The 6,868-nt window shown below is 37.8% G+C and overlaps 1 protein-coding gene across 2 annotated transcripts in view; it reads left to right on the top strand.

Annotated features, from left to right (window-relative positions):
- The first annotated feature begins 6,532 nt into the window (after positions 1 to 6,532).
- Positions 6,533 to 6,868, top strand: part of LOC129236146 (NADP-dependent malic enzyme-like) — a 74,863-nt gene continuing 74,527 nt past the window's right edge. For both annotated transcript variants that reach the window (XM_054870375.1, XM_054870373.1), the window contains exon 1: positions 6,533 to 6,730. The gene's annotated coding sequence lies outside the window, so the exon portion shown is untranslated. The remainder of the gene's footprint in view (positions 6,731 to 6,868) is intronic.

The raw sequence follows: 6,868 nt of genomic DNA, 5'->3' as shown, positions 1-6,868 counted from the left end.
TGGTCTGACGTTAACACAAACAAAGCGGATGGTTTCCCAACTCGTCAACACGCAACGTATAGCTGCCTATGTGAAAAACCTTAATTTTCTAAATTTATCCCGCAAACACTAAGCGATTGGCCTTGAGACTTGTTAATTGTCATTGCAATCGTTTGAAGTCAAACGGAAGATCAGTCGGGATCATACATTTTCACCTGCGTACTTTCCGTTAAAAATGGTTGCCTCAATCAAATTGGGCATAAGTCTTTTCACCGCAAGCCGAGTACCGTTGCAAAGTGCGTTGGATTTAAATTACGCAATATCATAATAACTGAACCAACTTTGAGTTGTAAGTTATGTGGTGGAAACCCTGGTAACTCCAGAGAGTTCAAAAACTCCGCTGGATAATTTACTACATCATCGGGATTTGTTATGGAATCAACGTTCACCAAATCACCATCGATTTTTGATTGAATGGTGAAATTCAGTGCGTGTACATCATTATTCTTTGCGGCGAGAATTGCTCGTTGACTTAACCAAGCATAATTCTGATAATTCTCACTAATGTTTGGGAAAACATTTTCAATCAAGCTAATTGAGAGTCTACCAATCGGCAAAAGTGGTTGGTAAGAGTAATTAATCCATCTGTCGCATCAACTGGGACTTTTCCATTTGCAACAGCTAACAATTGGAAAATTGTGCAGCACTTTGATCATTTTGAAGTTGAACTCTCATATTAGTGGTTAGCGATAATGTTTTTACGTTATTCCACAAAGGTGATGCCTTCAGGCAAGCACTCAATTCATCTGCAGGCGTTCCACGGGGAATTACTGGCAACGTCTGCCTGAAATCGCCTGCCAACAATATCATCAAGCGCCAAAGATGTTGTTATTTCGCCGAAGATCCTTCAGTGTGAAGTTAAGTGCTTCAACTGATTTCTTATGTGCCATTGTGCACTCGTCCGAAGCAATGAGCTTGCATTGCATCAACAATTTTCCCATTGCACTGGATCGGGAAATATTGCAGTATCAATTGTGTTTAAATTGAGTGACAACTTAAGCGCAGAATGTGCAGTACGACCGCCATCTAGAAGAGTCGCCGCAATTCCAGATGATTCTAACACCAAAGCTATGTCACATCTTGTTCGAATAGTGGCCAAAATCAATGAAATGACAAATGTTTCCCCTGTCCCTCCAGGTGCGCCCTGGAAGACTAGACCACCAGTATTATTGTCCACCGCTTGCATTAATGTTGCATATACTTGTTTTTGCTGTTCATTCAGCAACGGAACATTATTTCGAACGAATTCCTGCAATGTATCAACATTGTATTGCAGCTCTCGATTTCATTCTTGGTTGAACACATCGTGCATCGATCGATTTGGCGCAATCATTCCTACTTCAATCAGTAGCTTGTTTCCAATAGTCAAGCATTGATTCTCAATCAGAATCAATCCCTCATTGTAGATTTCGTCGATTATTTGCATGTCGGGATTATTCGTTCGAATGCGCAAGCGATGCAAGATATCTTCACATATGTTGTCTTTGTATTTGTTCCATAACTGAATTGGTTGTGAAGGGAAACATGTGGTTATGATAATTGTGAACAGCGTACGCATTTGATGAAACAACTGAATCCGCAAGTGTTAAATCCCAATGGGAATCGTTTTTCAGCAAATCCAATAGTTGACATGCTTCTCGATATGTTTGGCATTGGTGGCCATTCACAGTTTTTAAATGCGCAAATGATTTTGGTCCATGTACATAATAATAAATGGCACATGAAATTAACTGAGCAGAGTACATGCTATAAGCTTCACGGAGTCCGAGACCTTTCCAACGAATGCAAAGCCGTGGAAATCGGTTCGTGCGTTCTGGAGTTATAGTATCAGGAAGGAAACCCCGACTTATTTTTATATTATAGATGACCCCACATTGTCGAACTCCTGCACAAATATCGGATTTGAACGTCATCGAAAATTTGTGGTCGATTTTGAAGACAAATAGGTACAGGGTGGCGCACGAATCGTGCTACAAAAACAAAACGTAATAACTTTTTTTCTGTGTGAGTAATCGGCTTTTTTTTTTTTTTATTTTGCAGATTAGTATTTAGATTTACAAAAAATGGAGGCTTGGGATACCGAAAAGAGGATTTGGATAGTGCAGCGGTACCATGCTTTGCAGTCCATCATTTCCGTCCAAAGGGAATTTAGGCGGGAGTTTGGCGGCACTCCCCCGAGCAGATGGACCATTATAAGGCTGGTGAACATGTTTGCTGAATCTGGAAGCATCGCACGCAGACCGTACCATCGAGATCCCCATGTTCGGGTCGAAGCCACAATCGCGGCTGTAGCATCGTCAATTCAGGCAAATCCAAGAGTTTCGACTCGTAACTTGTCGGCGCAAATTGGAGTTAGCAGACGGTCATTGCAGCGGATAGTTAATGATGACTTAAACTTGTTTCCGTACAAAGTTCAAATCACAAGCAAATTAAACCCTCTGGATTTGCCTATTCGCCTGGAATTTTGCCAAAAAATTATTGAAATGGCCGAAGAAGACAACAACTTCATAAATTGCTTGTTTATGTCTGATGAGGCCCATTTTGATCTAAACGGCAATGTAAACAAGCAAAATTGCCGTATATGGAGTCAATCAAATCCGCAAATACTCCATGAGATGGAACTGCACCCAGAACGAGTCACAGTGTGGTGCGCAGTTTCATCAAGGTGCATTGTCGGGCCATACTTCTTCGAAGAAAACGGTGTAACAGCGACTGTAAATGGGGACCGTTATTTAAACATGTTGAAGGAGTTTTTTTATCCAGAACTGCGGCGAAGACGTATCCCTTTTAACAGCATTTGGTTCCAGCAAGATGGAGCAACTGCACATATAGCCAGACCGGTTATGGAGGAGCTCCAACGAAAATTTAGAAATAAATTGATATCCAGAAATTCCACTTTCCGCTGGCCCCCAAGGTCACCTGACCTCACTGCACCAGATTTTTTTTATGGGGTTATCTCAAACAAGAGGTGTATAAAGCAAAACCAAGTAATTTGACTGAATTGAAGCAGTCCATCACAACAATAATTGAGGCGATCCCGACTTTAACCCTTCAGTGCGCAATGAACAATTTTCTCATCAGGTGTCGCATATGCGTGAATGAGCATGGAGGTCATTTACGTTCTATTATTTTCAAAACTAATTAGTTACATAAAATAAAATTGAATTATCTATACAATAAAAAAACAAAAAGTTAAATACATTGATTAGAAAAAAAGTTATTACGTTTTGTTTTTGTAGCACGATTCGTGCGCCACCCTGTATAAGAAAATGTGACACCCATAACAGATTTGGTCTTAAAAGAAGTCCAGAATACACAAACAAATTAGTTGACTCTATGCCACATAGACTTCAACTGTAATTGAAATACTTTAAAATTTGAAAAATTAGAAATTAATAATTGCCCTTTTCTAACTGTATTCTCTGCATGTTTTTTTTGTTTTTGTTTTTTTTTTTTGCAGTACACTTTTAATATTAAAAATTAAATAAAACAAAATTAAAAAAAAATATCAGCAAACTCTGTGTTTCGATTTTTGGTGTGAGTGACTATGTGTGGGTGACATAGAACCAGTTAAAAAAAAATAAATAAATAATTGGCGCGTACACTTCTGTTAGGTGTTTGGCCGAGCTCTTCCTCCTATTTGTGGTGTGCATCTTGATGTTGTTCCACAAATGGAGGGACCTACAGTTTCAAGCCGACTCCGAACGGCAGATATTTTTATGAGGAGCTTTTTCATGGCAGAAATACACTCGGAGGTTTGCCATTGCCTGCCGAGGGGCGACCGCTATTAGAAAAATGTTTTTATTAATTTTGCTTTCACCGAGATTCGAACCAACGACCTCTCTGTGAATTCCGAATGGTAATTACGCACCAACCCATTCGGCTACGGCGGCCGTCGACATAGAACCAGTTACATGAGGATAATTATAATTATCGTCGAAGTGAAGCGAAAAAAAATTGTTCAGAACTTTTTAGTTCTCCTAGTATTCACCCATAGAGTTATGTATAAAGTGGCGCAAAATTAATAACCCTATCAGAAGATTTATAATTTTTGCAAATGACATCGTACGTGAATCTTATTTAACAGCTGTGAGGTAAACAGCTGCAATATACGAACAGACCAGCAATGCAACGATACCAGATCAGAGTCCATTTTTTTAGCGAAAATTAGGAGTCATTCCACCTCCGGTTTAGAAATAGAATTTAGTATTTCAAAACTGAGAGCACCCAGGTAGCATAGTCTAGATTTCGAGAGAGCCCGACAGTAGCATAGGGTTATTTTTGTAGCCGGCTCATTACATTTCCTGGCTATCCATGTAGAAGTTTATTGCGCAGTTAATTGTTGCGTCTATATATTACAAGCTTTGCTGCTTTTCGTACGGGGTTAGGGGAAGTCAAAATTTTCAATAAATTAGATTTTTTAGCATTTTCTTAAAGTTTAATATCTTGAAAATATTGTGTGAAAATTTTAAGTGAATCCGACAAATACTTTTCGAGTTTTTCAACAATTAACAAAGGGCACTCCGGCACTCGGCGCAAAACTTTAAATGCGTTTTTCTCAAAACTATGTTTTTTGAACTGGCAATCACTGTAACTTAAAAACCGCTTGGTATATTTCAATAAAATTTATACTGATTTTGAAAAACAAAAAAAACTCGTGCCTGATCGAAGGATTTTTTTCAAAAGTGTCGATGTTTTTTTTTTAAACAATTAATTTTCGTTTATTTTCTCGAAAATCTGAAAAATATTTCCTAAGGCCGCCATATTGTTAATTTGGAAAAAATAAGCTTCGATGAGGTACCAGATTATCTATTAGTAAAACTAATTTCTCTTGTCCGATTGATTTTATATGAATCTCCAAGGACTTGTGATGATGCCCACAAGGGACTTCTGGAGAAACGGGCTCCACACAAACCGTCTATCGATTAAGCGCTTCCGCACAATTTCGGCTTCGTTATAGCCAGTCTAGTCCCCGTAGACACTTTGGCGAAAGAAATGCAGAGCGTGTATTTAAAGCTATGCGTACCCGACGGTGGAGCAAGTCGTAAAAATATTGCAGAAGAAGAATTGCGTCGTTTGATCGCCCACTGGCAAGACCGGTGGAACAGATCACCGAAAGGTAGATGGACCCATTCTTACGACGTGCTTAGAAAGGAACCATGGGGAAACAAACTTCCATCTAATCCAATTCCTTTGAGGGCACGTGGTATTTCGATGATACCTCCTTAGATTCGGCCATGACAGTTCACAAACTGCTCAATCTGCACGGGGAGGGCAGAGACGCTGATCAGGTCTTGCTTCAATACCCACGTTATGCTCCCGAAACCTGTAATATAGTAAACGGAAAAAATATTATACATAGATTTTATGCTGAAATCGGATGATAAATGAAAGCGAATTTGCGCGCATATAACCGAATAACCAGCAGCCTATGAGCTAACCAGCCCCGTGAAGTAATACCTTTTTTAGACTGTTCCGCGGGGAGAGCGGTAGATAGTACGTAGGTGTGCGGCTACAAGTCGGGCATACTGCTATGCCGGTATAGCAGTACACATGAGAGTTTCACGGGCGTCGTCCCGGAAAAAACAAAAAAAAAAAGTGCGGATGAGAGACCCCATGTGCATCTAAACATCCTTTTACAAGCGTATAAAGCAAAATAAAGATTTCCATCACTCACAATAACTTTTTTTTATTAAAAAATATTTTTTTTATTTTTAAAATGTTTAAATTTAATAAATATTTTTTTTTTTTATTTACTAAAACGTATAAAGCAAAATAAAGATTTCCATCACTCAAAATAACTTTTTTTTATTAAAAAATTGTATTATTATTGTATAATTGTATTATTATTGTACACTCGTACATATATGCCAGAAAATTTACTGCACGGCACGCGTGCTTTAATTCAGCGCAGCCTGCACCTACAGGTGATTGTTCTTGTTTTGAAAATGTTATTTTTTTGTTAGCGTTGCCAACTATGCTTTGATTAATGTTTTCTTTTGAATTATATCCATGTTCTGTTTAGCTGCTTTTTCACTGCTTGCGTCCGATGAACGAACACAAAAACTTGAATGAATTCAGTCTTAAAACATTATTAAACGAGTTAGAGCGCGGTCAGTAGCTTTTAACGCACATAAATACATTTATATATATGTATGCATATGTGTGTGTACAAATGTATTTACTTATATAAATTTTGCTACTCGCTCGATTAAACACAAATTTTCGCAACAAGTGCTATTATAATGTAAATAGTTCAACATAGCGCATGCCAACATTTGTTTGTATGTGTGTATGTTAGTTAACAATTTTTGTGTGTATGTTTGTATGTTGGTTTACAATTTTGTTATAAGCTATGCTTCAAATTGAAATTTTCATTGCTTATTCAGTTTTTCTTGTGTTGTTTTTTTTTGTTTGCATTTTAGCCTTTATGTTGCGTGCTTTTCTCGTTTCCAACCATCAACGCATTCGACTTGAACGACGACAAACGTCAAAGCGTTTTGTGAATTCCAACGAATCGGTCATTATTGCTGTGAAGTGCAGCGGTGTAAAGATTTTTTTCATCATCACTCCAGTATATTTTCCCATATAACTGTTTTATTCTAATTGTCAACCTTGAACCTCAATTTTATTGTTGTTTTTTCTTACTTGCTGTAAGTGTTGTGCGTGTTAAGTGCGAGGTGTGAAAAAAGTGAGTTAATGAAAAATTAGTCGTTTTCAAATGTGTTTGCTAAAAACAGCAAAATCATCGGTTAACAATTAATGAGAGTGTTTTATAAGTAAAAAACAGTTAGTAAAAAAATTAGCAAAAAGAAAAATTTAGTGTTTG

This window comes from Anastrepha obliqua, chromosome 1, assembly GCF_027943255.1.
Source record: "Anastrepha obliqua isolate idAnaObli1 chromosome 1, idAnaObli1_1.0, whole genome shotgun sequence".
Classification (NCBI taxonomy): Eukaryota; Metazoa; Arthropoda; class Insecta; order Diptera; family Tephritidae; genus Anastrepha; species Anastrepha obliqua.
This window is presented reverse-complemented; position numbering and strand designations above follow the sequence as displayed.